The 13,912-nt window shown below is 41.4% G+C and overlaps 1 long non-coding RNA gene across 1 annotated transcript in view; it reads right to left on the reverse strand.

Annotated features, from left to right (window-relative positions):
• LOC141573098 (uncharacterized) overlaps window positions 1-13,912 on the reverse strand; it is a 31,678-nt gene that overhangs the window by 2,787 nt on the left and 14,979 nt on the right. The window contains exon 2 of the long non-coding RNA XR_012498660.1: window positions 3,570-3,702. This is a non-coding gene — a long non-coding RNA (uncharacterized LOC141573098). The remainder of the gene's footprint in view (window positions 1-3,569; window positions 3,703-13,912) is intronic.

The following is a 13,912-nucleotide window of genomic DNA, read 5'->3' on the forward strand; positions in this document are numbered from 1 at the left end:
CCCCAGAGTAAAAGAAACCTGAAAATGAAAATCCCCTTAGACCTCTTAGAATAAATTATGTGGATTTGCTAAGTACACAGACTGACCCTCTTAAAAGGGAGATAACCACTTTAACTATTGCCTTGGAAAGAGAATCCATGAGGCCAATTATGAGTCCTATTTTACATTAGTGATTTTACACTGGCAAAAATAACCACCTTGGGTCCTTCACAAGGTGTTATTTTAAAACAAAAACCAAATGAATTTGGAATCTGTTTACATTTCAAAGATAAAGCAGCAAAGTATAGTAAAGAGCCTTCCAGGCTAGGCGTCAGAAAACTGAATTCTCCCGACTTCTTCAGAGTAACCTCTGCAGGCCTGTGAGCCTCAGACTTTTTCATCTGTGAAAGGTAAAAAAAAAAGTCTGCCCCGCATTCCTCAAGATACTTTTTCTTTTTCTTTTAGTTAATTGTGGTACTTTTGAGAGGCACAAATGAAATAGAGGATATAAAATTCCCCTTTGAAAATTACAAATTCTAAGAAAAGATATTTTGGAAAGTTTAAATAGGCTTATTGAAATGGTAAGATTTTTCATGACTATTTTAACATCAAATCATGTTCCATTTTACCAGACTCAGCTTTCTTGAGTTTCAAATAATATATAAAATATCAAAAAGGGAAGGAAGCTGATCTTTCTTGATGGCTGAGCATAGATTCTGTGGCCGCCAGCCTCCAAGATGGTCCCGCAGTGAACCCACCTCCTGCTGTCACACCCTGTGTAGTCCCCTCCTACATTGCACCAGTGTCTGCCTGTGCAACCCACAGAATGCCACAGAGGGCACGGTGCATCACTTTCAAGGTTAGGTCATAAAATACTGAAGCTTTCATGTCTCTGTCTCTCTCTTTCTGATCTCTGTCTCTCTCTGGGAGAAGCAAGTTGCCACGTTCTGAGCAGCCTTCTACAGAAGCCCATTTGGCTAGGAATTGAAGTCTCCTGCCAAGAGCAAAGCTTAGAATCAGATTGACTCATCCAAGGCAAGCTTCTGGATGATTCCAATCTTGACCAACTGTTGACTACAACCTCATGAGAAATCCTGAGCTAGAAGTATACAGGAAAGCTGCTCCCTAATTCCCCATCCTCAGACACAGAGTGAAATAATAAATGTTTGTTATTTTAAGATGCTAAGTTTGAGGTCATTTGTTCTGCAGTAATAGATAACTTATACAGATGTTAACAGAGAAAATGGGAGGTGTCATCCTTTTAACTAGAGAGAACTTGGCCAAGAAAGCCTGTTGGACACACATTGCAGTACTCATCAGTTTAGTTTAGATAAGGATTTGAGAAGTAAAATGTCATTAGCTAGTAACTTCATCTAATGAAGTGTGTTTTGATGTTGGTGCCGCCCTTGACAAATCATAGCACACAGTTGAGTCAACTGTTCAGCTTGAGGAGAAGAGCTGAGGGCTAAATCACTGAGCTTATCATTTTATTTCTGTTAGTTCTCCAGTACTATAAAGAATATCCTGCCTATTCCAGTCTTTGCTGTATTTATCAGTTCCATAAGGGTCAGAGGCAGTGGGCATTTGATTTCTCAAAGCCCCGCTTTCAACCAGCAGTTCATCCTGGGCAGCTCACATAATATATGAAGCAATCTCGATGCCGCTGCTTGCCACGTATTGTCAGTGCTCCATTTCCTGCCAGGAGCGAGGTCTTCCTGAACAATGCAAACATTCCCTAACTATTTAACTACCCACTTCTACCCTTTTATGCCATTGTTGTCATATATTTTACACTTTGCATATTTTATAGACTCCACAAGACCTGATTGTTATTACTGTTTTAAACAATTATTATTTTAAAAATTTACCTACGCATTTATCTTGCCCAGTGCATTTCCTTCTCCCCCGAAGTTCTATGCTTTCATCTGACATTACTTTCCTTTAGTCTGAAGAACTTGCTTTGGCATCTTTTGTAGTTCTGGTCTGCGGATGATAAACTTTCTTGTGCAGGCGGGTACAGGGTGGGCCGAGTGGTGAGCTGAGGGCCAGTCAGAGAGCTCTCTGCACCTCTTCCTGCAAGGGCAGTGGGGCCCAGAAGATCCATCCCTCTAGCCAACCACATATCTTGTAAGCCCCTCTTACACAGATTTAAAGTGATTTTTAACAGCCCTTGTGCAAAATAACACTCGAATGTAGATTTTAAATAACAATGTTAGAAATGCTTCACACACGCCCCAGGGGTATGGATTCCTGACCAGGGCTTTTCTACTACTAGCTAACTAGTGCTTGGAGTGTAAAGTTAACTCTTACACACACATTACATACATATCACACACATTACATACAGAAGTATTTTAAAGTAAATAACAGCACAGAGGCAGTCCCAAAGAGACAAAAGCTGAAGCCACACGAGCAGCCCCCTCTGAGGGAGAGGGGCACTAGAGGGATGAGAGCATTTCAAGACAGAAAGGGGGCCCCTGACAGCAGCAAACATGTCAGAGAAAAGGGTCATTGGATTTGGCGATTAGGGAGGTAATTGGTGACCTTTGGGAGTAGAGTTTGTGAGAACAGCCTGAGTGACTGGCGAGCAAATGGGAGCAGTGGGTGTAAAATGCCTCTTTGAGAAGTTCCATCCTCAGCATGGATCATTCTCCAGGGCAGGTGAGGCTTCAGGGTTTGAAGGGAGAAAGCCATGCTGACGGCCTGGAGCTGCATTTCAGTGCTGTCCCGTGAGGTCCCTGCAGCCGGGCTACTTTATGATGAGAGCCTCTGGGAGTTGGGTAACTCACCTTCTTTGGGCAGGTCCGTGCAGCCCACTTTTTGCTAAATATTGGGCAGTGCTACTAGAAGCTTCAGGGTATGTGATTTCTGTTCCTTTGTAGCAATAATTAGTATCATCCATGTGCAGCAGTTTCCCTTTCTCCCTGCCTTGTGCAAAGGTGTCGTGAGCACCGCTAGTTGTCCTGGATGCACCGCTGGCTCAACAGTGGCCTCAGTTGGTCTCCGGGGCACACAGGTGAGTTAGGCATGAAAGGGAATGGTCACCGTAAGCTAATAGGTACTAGAGGCATAGAGAGAGCGGTGTGGGGATGTTGCCTGGGAAGGATTTCTAAAGAAGGTCTTGAAGAGTCAGTAGAAGTTTACAACGAGCTAAGTCACGAAGACAGATAGAATTGATAAAACGGGAGTTTTTTCTCTGATGGGAAGAGAGAGTTGGGAAAGTGAAGGGTGGCCAGAGGAAGCGGTGCTTATGTTCCACCTCACATTCTCCATGCTATTAGACACACCAGACACCTCTTTGCTTAACCATCTCATGAGAAAATAAAAGCATGTTTGTGTGTATGTCGAGAGGTCACATACACAGTCGAGAGGTCATTTTATACAGATGATCATGAATTCCAAACAGAAAAATGAATGACTCAAATCACATTAATAGTCATGTGCTCACAATGTGCTCAGGCCAGGAGCTGCCTGCAGAGAGAGATGTGGCTTTCCCCAAAAGCCAACACTTGAAATGAATAAGGGCAGATGCACAGCGGAAAGCCAGGCCAGCCCCCTGTGAGAATCCGGGCAGTAACAAGATATCATACCCAGCAGAGATTGTCTTCCTCAAGGTCTGGCTCTGGACAACCCTCCCAAAGTCGGACAGTCATTTCTCCAATGCCTGGATGAAGGTGCTGGGTGATGTCTTCTCTAATCTTTTCCAGTGACAGTCCTGGGGACCTTCAGTGGCATAAGTGAAGAAAATTATAAAGTGCAGAAACTTAAACAACTCAGTTCCCAGGATTAACAGACCATGTCCAGCTTTCACCTTGAATCCTTCATCTTGTTCAGTTTCCCATTAACATGAGACAAGGTATTAAAAAGGTCAGGTTTTGAACGAGAGACTGCAGGTTTTGTTTTCTTTATGGGTCTGTCTTTGCAGCATAATTAAAAGCCTCACTTCACAACTTCATTTGCAGCTCAAGCGGCCAAAGGGAAACCGGCAAGTGGTTTTCAGAGGAACATTTTGGGGCCTGGAGAGGGGCACTGATGGTATTAATGTGAAGCTACCTGTACCCAATCCCCTTACAATAGCATGTCAGGGGGCAAAGTGTCCCTTATAAGATCTGACAAGCGTATGTTCTAGAGGAAGCACAGGGGAAGCTCTCCGTTCATATGACTAATTAGACGGACTTCATGCTGGGTTGCTCTTTTTTGATGCAGGTCTTGGTCCTAATTGTCAGTTTGCTCCTTCAAAAAGTAAGGTTGAGTTCAAATGCTTACGTGCCCTGTTTTCTTTTAGCATTCCTGACCTGAAACTGATGCGGGGTGACAGGGAACAGACGGGAAAGAGACCCCTCATTGCACGCAGAGTAAACCTTTTCAAGTTCCCCACTAGGGAGACTGAACCACTAGGAGCAGCTTCTAAGGGTTGTGTTGATCAATTACTATGGCTCTCACCAGCTGGGAGTTCTGCCTAGGACAGCGCAACCTCTGTGATGGGCAGCTAAGCCCAAGTGAAGAGATCCGCAAGGCTTATTGGCCAAGTCTGCTTGGATAGTTCTCCAAAGGCCAAGGCAGTTATTGGCACCGACATGGCAATGTTACTCCCAGCGGGGGTAATGCTGGGAGATGGGGTGTAAGAAATTGAGTACAAGAATGGCTTCACCCCTCCCTATAGCCATGCCCTTTGCAGTGGTCCTCCAATCAAGAGGTGGGGGGTCTGTTTCCCCACCCTTAAACATGGGCTGGACTTGTGACTTGTTGTTGACTAATTCAATACAGCGGAAGTGAGTTTATGTCAGTTCCAAGCCCAGATTGCAAGAGGTCCGAGCACGCATACTCTGTCTCTTGAGAGAATGCCACGTGAACAAGTGGAAGGAGGAGAGATCACATGAAGCAAGGGTGAGGCATCTCAGTTGACGCCATCCTAGATCATTCTGTGCCCAGCTGACCCGCCACCTGACTGTGATGCATGAGCTGGCCCAGCCAAGGTCAGCCTAGTCTGACTCGCTAGAAGTACCACTCTGGACTTATGAGCAAAAAGAAATGCTCATTATTTTAAGTGATTCAACTTTGGGGTGTGTTAGTTCAAGTCCTCTGAGAAGCAGATACCAAGATGAAATTAGATGTCCACGAGATTTACTGGATGAAACGCTGTTGAAGAACAAAGAGGAGGGAGACAGAAAAAGAGGGAGAGCCTTCAGACTGAGATGTAGGTCTGACGCCTGGGGAAGAAAGAAGGAAGAAGGATTGACAGGGGAGAGTCTCAAGCTGTAGCACAGGGCTAAGGAAGCTCTGGCCAGCCCGACGGGGAGTCTGAGCCAAAGTCACTGAGAAAGGAGCCCCACGTATCACAGACGTAGGCCTGCATGAGTATCCCCAATATGCTCAGTCATGGTAAGTGTGGCCTCACTGATTTAGGGATGGATCCAGAAGGGCAGCAGCGGGGGCCATTGATCAATTATACTCCCCACAGCAGGAGATCTGAATTGGCACAGTTTGGTTTGTTACGCAGCATTATTGGGGCAACAGATAACTCATACATATGGGCAAACAAGTTTCTGTGCCTCCAGAGATTTCTGTTGTGTCCTGTGCTTGACATGTCTTCACCCTAAACATGTCTCTTTGATTAAAACTATAGTGGAATCTTTTCCTTGAATAACATCAAAGTTTTCAAATGTTCCTTGCCAACTACAGCACCTAGACTTAGAATGCAACAGACCCAACATGCCACCCCTTGGAGGACATGTATTTGTTCATGATTTTTCCCAAGAAGGTGTCACCCTGTCCTCCCTGGTATGCCAGGAGGAAACAGAGACCTTGGCTAACAGGTTTTTAATTACCTAGATTTGAAATTGGCTTCAACTTGTGAGATCAAACTTATTGTTGTTGATGGCAAATCCTTTACGTAATATGTGGCCTGGATTAGCCTGCCTCATTATTATTGTTTCCATAAAGCAATTTAATTACTAAGCATTTATAATCACTCTTATTAATTCGTTTTTTATAGACATCTTGGAAGGAGGTACAACCTCAGATTCAATTAACATTCATGGAGCTCCTTCTATCCCTGGCACTTTGCCAGGGACATATTTTATTGAATTTGCACCAAAACCAAGGGAGACGCTGATTATGCCCATTTGTCTCAGTGATCGCACAGCCAGTAAATGAGAGCGAGCACAGGCTTGGAGTCAGGTCCTCAGACGTCATAATTCATGTAACTCAACAAACACTCATTGAGCATCTGCAGTATCCAGGAGCTGTACTATTGGACAGTAATACAAACAGTTCTTGTGCTCAAATTGCCCACAAATTGGTAAGGAAGACACGTATCATATTTGTGTATACTCAGCGCCGCGCATGCTATGACTGACAGAAGCACAGGGCACCTTCAACACTAAGAAATGGCACCTGTCATGGGCTGACTTGTGTCCTCCCAAAAGTCGTATGTTAAAGTCCTAAGTACCACTATCTCTGAGGTGACTATATTTGCAGTTAGGGCTTTCGAAGAGGTAATTAAGGTAAATAAGCTCATATGATTGGGTCCTAATCCAATACAACTTGTGTTCTTATAAGAAGAGGAGACTGGCCACAGACACGTGCACACACAGATGAAAGACCACGTGAGGACACAGCGAGAAAGTGGCCATTTGCAAACCAAGGAGAACGGTCTCAGAAGACATCAAATCTGCCAACACCTTGATCTCAGACTTCTAGCCTCCAGAACTGTGAGAAAACCAATTTACTATGGCCACCCTAGCAGATTAATGCAGAACCCAACCATACTGGGGGTGGGGTGGGGAATGAAAGCTGTTACAAGATAGTTCCTGCCTGGCTATCGAGTAACTGAGTAGCCTTCAGTGAGTCACTGCCTCTCTCTGGACATCAGTTTTCTCATCTGTGAAATGAGGGAATAAGCCTAGAAGAATGTTTCCCAAAATATGTTTCATGGAACATTGCTCCCTGGAGACACCTCTCAGGAAAAAGGAAAGTAGGGGTGGTCTCTGTGGTCAGATACATTTGCGAGCACTGTACACTATAATTCTCCTTGGGGATTCATAACACACAGCTGCATACTGCAGGCTCTGAGAAGTCCTGCAAGAAAAATATCTGTTTTATGGAGAATTCACCCAACTTATTTAGCCACAAAATTCCATTTCCACAATACACTCAGTAGTAGTGCCCCAAAAAATCCACTTTGGGTGACTTAGGCCCAAGTGTCTTATCTCTTTATTTTTCAACTCCAATTCTTAGTGATTTAAACACACAAACAAAAATCCCAAGTATAAAATCTTCAGAGACTAAGGGTTAGTTCTGAGACTTAAACAAACCACTGAACCAGGGACAAACAGAAGAGATGGCATTTGTTAGGTTTATGTTCTCCTGTTTGATATTTTTCTCCTTCTTTCTAATATGTAAACCTATTTTTTTTCTTGTCCTATTTCTTCAGCAAAAAGCCACTGGATGATGGTAAATATAGTGGTGACAGTGGGAATCCTTTTGACTTTAACAGAAATGTGACAGTATTTCACCATAGTTTAATGTTGGCTGTTGATCTGAGAAAGCTGCCCTTTGTTAAGGAAATACCTTTTTATTTCTCATTTTTTAAGGGTTTCTAACATGAAAGGCTGCTGACTTTTAACAAAATTCTTTTTGGCTCCTATGGGGATAATCATATTATCTTTTAGCTTTTAATTAGTAATTTAATAAACTGTATTAGTTGATAAAATTAACCTTACATTCTTAGGATAATGGTAACTTGCTCATGATATAGTGTGATATGTTCCCTTATTTCAGAATTTCAGCTGAATATAATTATTGGCTTTTAGCTGACTGTAATTAGATGCATATATTACAAAAATACTTAAAACAAAACAGATTTGCGCTATTGAAGATTTCATCAAACTATGCCAGGGTGTTATAGTTTCCTTACATAATCAAACTGCCTAGTTCTGGTTCAAGGTGATATCGGCCAACGGTTAATCTACTGTAATATTCAGTAATGCATGCATAGAATGTGATGAAACATACACAAGCTACAGAGAGGGTCTTCTAAAGAATATCCTGTCATGCAAACCTAAATTTATATATGAGTACATTAGATGTAGGAACAACAAATATAGTAGGAAGAGTTGTTTTCTTCAAGTCAAATTATGAAATAAAAGAAGAGAGGTCCAAGATGGCAGATTAGGTAAACACTAAGCCTACTGCATCCCAGGATCACACCAAAATTACAAATACATTATAGAAAAATCAACCTCAAGAATCATCTGAAGACTAGCTTAACCGAACCCCTATAACTAAGGATATGAAGAAGAGGCTGCATTGAGATTGGTAGAGGTGGGGAGACACAAAGCAGGCTGACCCCAAGTCCACGGATGGTGGTTAAATGCCAGGAGGGACATCTCAGTGGCAGAGGTCCCCCTGTAAAAGGGAGGGGGCCAGGCCCACCTGGGCTCTCACCAGCCCAGAGGTCATGTGCCAGGAAGAGGAGTTCCCATGGTATCTGGCAGTAAAGATCAGCAAGGACTCTGTTTGCTCATTCTGGTGGGGTGGAGGGTGGAAACCCAGATGCCCTCCTATAGAGCCCACATATAGATTCACTTTTTTGAAAACACTCACCTGGTCTCTGGTGGAGGGGCAGCAGCTTGGGAGGCCTAGGGACAAGCAGGGAAGGACTGAGTTGTGTGGCTTCAGGGCAGGAGCTAGAGGGATGGGAAGCATTGCTGTCCCTGTGTGGAGCCTGACACATGGCTCCACACAGGCTGCGGAAGCCTGTTTGCAGCTGGCAGACGGCCCATGGCAGCCCAGGAAATGATTGCTGGTGAGCGGTAACCCAAGACCTGCACTGCAGTGTCTCTTGGGCAGCTCTTGGGAACCTGTGGCCCTGGGATGAGCAGTGGGTCCACCCGACAAGTGAACCCCCAAATCATCTCATTTTCATATTCATGGGGAGGTAGAAAGAATGTTTGCTCCTTCAAGCCACTGGTAGACTCATTGTATACCACATTATGCCAAAACGGGTGAATTCTGATTCTTAGTTGGGAATATTGAGCCTCTCAGTGATGTTTCCTGTTGGATTTTTTTTTGTCCTTGTTATTTTTTTCTGAGATGCATTTCTGATTTCTTTCTTTCTTTTTTTTTTTTAAGTCTTCTCCTATCACTTATTTTTGCCCTATTTTCTTAGAAAAAAAATAGAACTATTTGGAGAAAGTTTTTTTTTTTTTTTTTTTTTTTAAGAACAAAATTCTTGATAAACACTTTTAACTTGAGTTGAACCAACTGACATATTTCTCAGTTCCCGGATAGATGAATTGTAATTGGCTTCCTCTGGAGATCAGCACATTATTTTCAGGGAGGATTAGGAAGCAGTTTGACCTAAATCAACATCTATTTTAGAAGTCAGAAAAAGTTACAAGAAGTTAGAAGAAGTTAGAAAAAGAACAACAAAATAAACTCAAATAAAGTAGAAGGAAAGAGATAATGATGAGAACAGAAATTAATAAAATAGAAAACACAGACACAATAGAGAAGATCAACAAAACTAAAAGTTTATTCTTTGAAAAGACTATTAAAATCGATCAAGAAATCAACTGGCAAAACTGATCAAGGAAAACAAGAATGGACTCTCTTACTTTCATATATATTCATTTTAAGGCTATGATTTTCCCTCTTAAAAACTCCTTTGGCTATATAGACCAAAAGTTTTTAAATGTAGATTTTTTTGGTTAGCATTACATTCAGACTTAATTCTTAATTCCATTATGATTTCTTCTTTCACCCATAGATTATTGAAGAGTGTATTTCTTAATTTTCAAACATGTGGATATTTTCTAATTTTCAGATTTATTTCATTGTGATCAGAGTGCATTCTGTGTATTATTTCAATCACTTGAAATCTGATGAAACTTTCTTCATGGTCTAGTATATGTCCCTTTTTTTGAACATTACATTTACACTTGAAAGGCATGTATTTATTTGTCAATATTCTACATATGTCAATTGGTTAAAGTCTATAATTGTGTTGTTAATATTTTCTATGTTCTTCTGGATCTTTGTCTATTGGTAACGATACAGAAGATTCCAACAACATGACTCTCAGTTTCTGAGAAAAATGATAGATTTTCTTATTTTTCCTTTTAGCTCTGACAGAATTTCTCTTTATATATTTTGAGGCCATTTTTGTTTTTAGGTGTATACACATTGGTGAAACAAACTTTTCATTACATTGTATATTTTGAATTTCTAGTAACTTTCTAATCTACCTAGATTAATATTAATATAGCTACACCAGCTTTCATTTGGTTGTTGCTTTCATATATATATATATATATATATATATATATATATATATATATATATATATATATAATTATTTTTCTACTTCCTACCTTTCTTGTTCTTTATGTTTCAGGTGTACATCTTATAATCCATACATAGTTTTTTCCCCCTGTAAAACCCAGTCTGACAATCTTTGTCTGTTCATTGGAGTAGTTCACCCATTTATCCAGTGAGAGATATTATAATAGAGTAGTAATATGACTAAATTTGCAGGGAAAAAAACTTAGATTTAATTTAGCATTTTGACTTTGAGGCTGTTGACAGACTAGTTTGTAGCTACTGGCTGGGAAAGTCCTTCCTTGTGTTTCTGGATGATACCCAAACAAATCATAAGACAGACAGGGTCTTCTGAGGCACGACTTTTTCTTTTCTGGGAGTCACGTTATTTGACAAAGCACATGTGGTGGGAGATGGGGGTGACTCACCTGGTCAGCCAGCTCAGCCCCACCTACCCTGGCTCCTTAAACACGACAAATGTCAGAGCCAGATTGCCCTGACATCCAGGATGCCCTGAGGGGTGTTTTGTTCCTTCTCTGATCCCCAGTGACTGGGAGCAAAGTGGCTACATGCAGATTCTCAGTCTTTCGTACAGAGATAGGGCTGTGCTGTGGGAGAGAAGCAGTTCTACTTTTGGTGTTTATCCAAGGAGAATTTCCTTCTTAAGGATGACAACATTTGCCCCCCTCTATCCCAAGTTGGAAAATCTGATGGTATGACTCCAGTGTTTCGTTTTGTAACCCTTGTAGCCTGTTGGTACTTAGGGCTGATAGAGCCCCCTGTGCAGTCCTGACTATACTATTTCTATCCAGCTGTACCTGCTAATGTGTCTGCCTCTTGCATGTGGGCTCTGAGCACCATAAATAAGCCTCTCTCTTTTTCATCCTTGACCTCTCTTATATCCTGGCATATAGTAAAGATTCTGTTAAATGATGGGGACATAAAAATTGAATAAATAATCTGCATAGTAGCTATTTTATTGGTAAGTACGGAAAAGTTAGAGAAGCTCAGTGAAGTGAGAAAAAAACATTCTTTTGCACCTATTTACAAGTCTTTTTTTGTGTGAAATGTATTGCTATTAAGAAGTAAGACATGCTTAATTATTATTTATAACTTCAAGTTCAAAGTGATGTCTTTTTTTTGTCTTGAGTTTATAATGCAAATCCTTATTTTTCATTAAAAATTCTCTCCAGTTTGTTCCTTCTGAGGGGAGTTGGGGGTCATAATTACTCAATATGGCGGTTGCCAGGTTAGTCTCTGTTAGACTCTAACCCTTTCCATATGTTAGATTTTAGCAGAACAATGTGTTACCAAGAACTTTGAGTCCTTGGGGCTTGGTTCTTCCTGACAGATAAGAACTAAATATCTTTTAAAATGTAAACTACTTTAAAGCAAGATTATATCATCTATAATAACACTGAAAGCTGTCCAAATATTGGTTGGCTGACAATGCTTTGAACACAAAAGAAACTCAACATCCCTTCCAACCATTTAAATTCTAAAGTTAGACTTGTACCCGGTCAACCCAGACAATCAAAGAACCCTTGAGGCCTGCCTGAATGAAGACAACCACTTGGAAAAAGGAAAGGACTCTGGGAACTGATGGATACAAGCAATTCTTTCTAACTAAAGGCTCTGAGGGAATCATGAGATTATGGGTGATCATTTGGGATGTGCTCTGGTTTTGGGTACAGAAAATGATTCATTCTAAGTTTGGGTTAATGGGAGGCTGGTAGAGGTTATGGACTCAGTTACAGTACAATATATGCTAATGTCACATCTTCATGGTTGAAGCAAAAAAATAAATCTGGACTGTCCTTATGCGTTCTAAGGCAAGGCACTGGAGGCAGGACAGAAACCACCATATGTTCGATAAAGTTCAGGAATGTAGCCAAGGCCTGTTTGCCTGGTATGGATCTGAGGCTATTTGAGCCACAGGAACTATTTTGGAGTCAGTCTTCCTCTGGTCGTTAAAGGAAGGGGGTTCATTCTTGAGATGCAGGAGGAACGGGAATTGCTCTTGGGCACTTGAGCTATTAGGAAAGCATTACAGAGAAGCAGCAGGTTGATAAAGATATTGATAACAGCAGTGCCCATGGATGTACCCAGAGGAAAGGGTCACAAGGAATAAGCGTGGTGCAGTGAAGGGAGGTTAGTAATGGCAGTGTTTTCCCATGGGAACCCTGTTCTCATCTTTAGGAGCACAGCCCTTCTAGAGAGGAGTGTCCTGAATAATACGGGTCATTTAGTATGTCCAGTTCTCAGGACCTCCCTCCCGCAACCGTCATTGTATAACAATCAAATATGCCCCTACATACTTCTACGTGCTCCCTAGTGGGATAATACTGTCCTCCATTGAGGGCCACTGGTAGATATCCAGAAATCCTGGATCTAGACTGAGCTTTGCTGCTACCATACTGGGAGTCCTGGCCAAGTCTTTTACTTATATAGATCTTTGTTTCCTAATCTGGAAAATTAAAAGGAGTGGAAGTTCTATAAGATCTCTTTCAGCTCTTCCATTCACTGAATCTACAATTTCTAAGTAAAAGTAATATGATGGGCCTTCTTGGATTCTAAAAGAAAGAGACTGAGTTTGCCCCCAAACCACAGCAAAAAGCTAAGTCTGAGATGATTTTCCTCAAAGAAACTAAACATAGGCAGTGAATTGTAGGCATTTTGGGTCTGCCAGAACAGGTGAGAGTCTTTTTCCCTTCTTACTTTTTTTCTCAGAAAACGGTGGCTCATTTTCACTTGTATTGGGTGGGAATGGGAAGGAGATCAAATAAAAAGGGAGAGAAAAAAGTTTGATGGTTTTAAGTGAGTTTGATGAGAAATAATTTATTATGTCATTGCTTGTCTCCTGTTGATTTCCTTTTTACCACCCCTCCCCGGCCCCACACCTTAGCCCTCCCTCCAAGAGCCAGGCTTTTATCACTGGATCCTCTGATAAAAGTCCTACTTTGGTGTGTGACATTGCAAAAAGGATTTGTGTACCCAGAAACATTCTCACCATTTCCAAACTATCCAATTTTTGTCTCACTTGCTCTGTAGAAATGTTTCCCCTTGGGGTGTTCTCACTCACTTGAGTGCTTCAAGTGTACATTAATACACTTATTGCAACTAGACCTTTAATCAATATTTCATGGGATGTATTGAGAAGACCCACTTAATTTCTTTCAGTCTCTGCAGGTGTAGGAGTGAGAGAAAGCACTGGCTTGAGAAGACGGGTGTCATTTACACGCAAATGAAGATGTTCCTATCGATCATGAGCTTGTTGGGATAATAATACTTGTGATGAATCACTTATAGAAAGGGGACAGGCATTGTATGTTTCACAGATGGGACTGTTGCATCCTTAAATATCTATCAGAGTCCCATCACTAAAGGAGCCAAGGATCATCATTGTTAGGTGGACCTCCTGGCAAGGAAAAATACTAATACAAATAAAATGACTTGAGCAGCCAAACCAGTTGGGGCCACAAATGATTCTATTATTTGTAAAGTGGGATAGTCTAAAGAGATCTCAGAGTTTTATCATCTATAGACAAATCAGACTCAATGAGTGGGAAGGCTGGAGTGGACTTTGCAAGGTGATTTCTTTTTTGCAATG

This window comes from Rhinolophus sinicus, linkage group LG09 (assembly GCF_036562045.2).
Source record: "Rhinolophus sinicus isolate RSC01 linkage group LG09, ASM3656204v1, whole genome shotgun sequence".
Classification (NCBI taxonomy): Eukaryota; Metazoa; Chordata; class Mammalia; order Chiroptera; family Rhinolophidae; genus Rhinolophus; species Rhinolophus sinicus.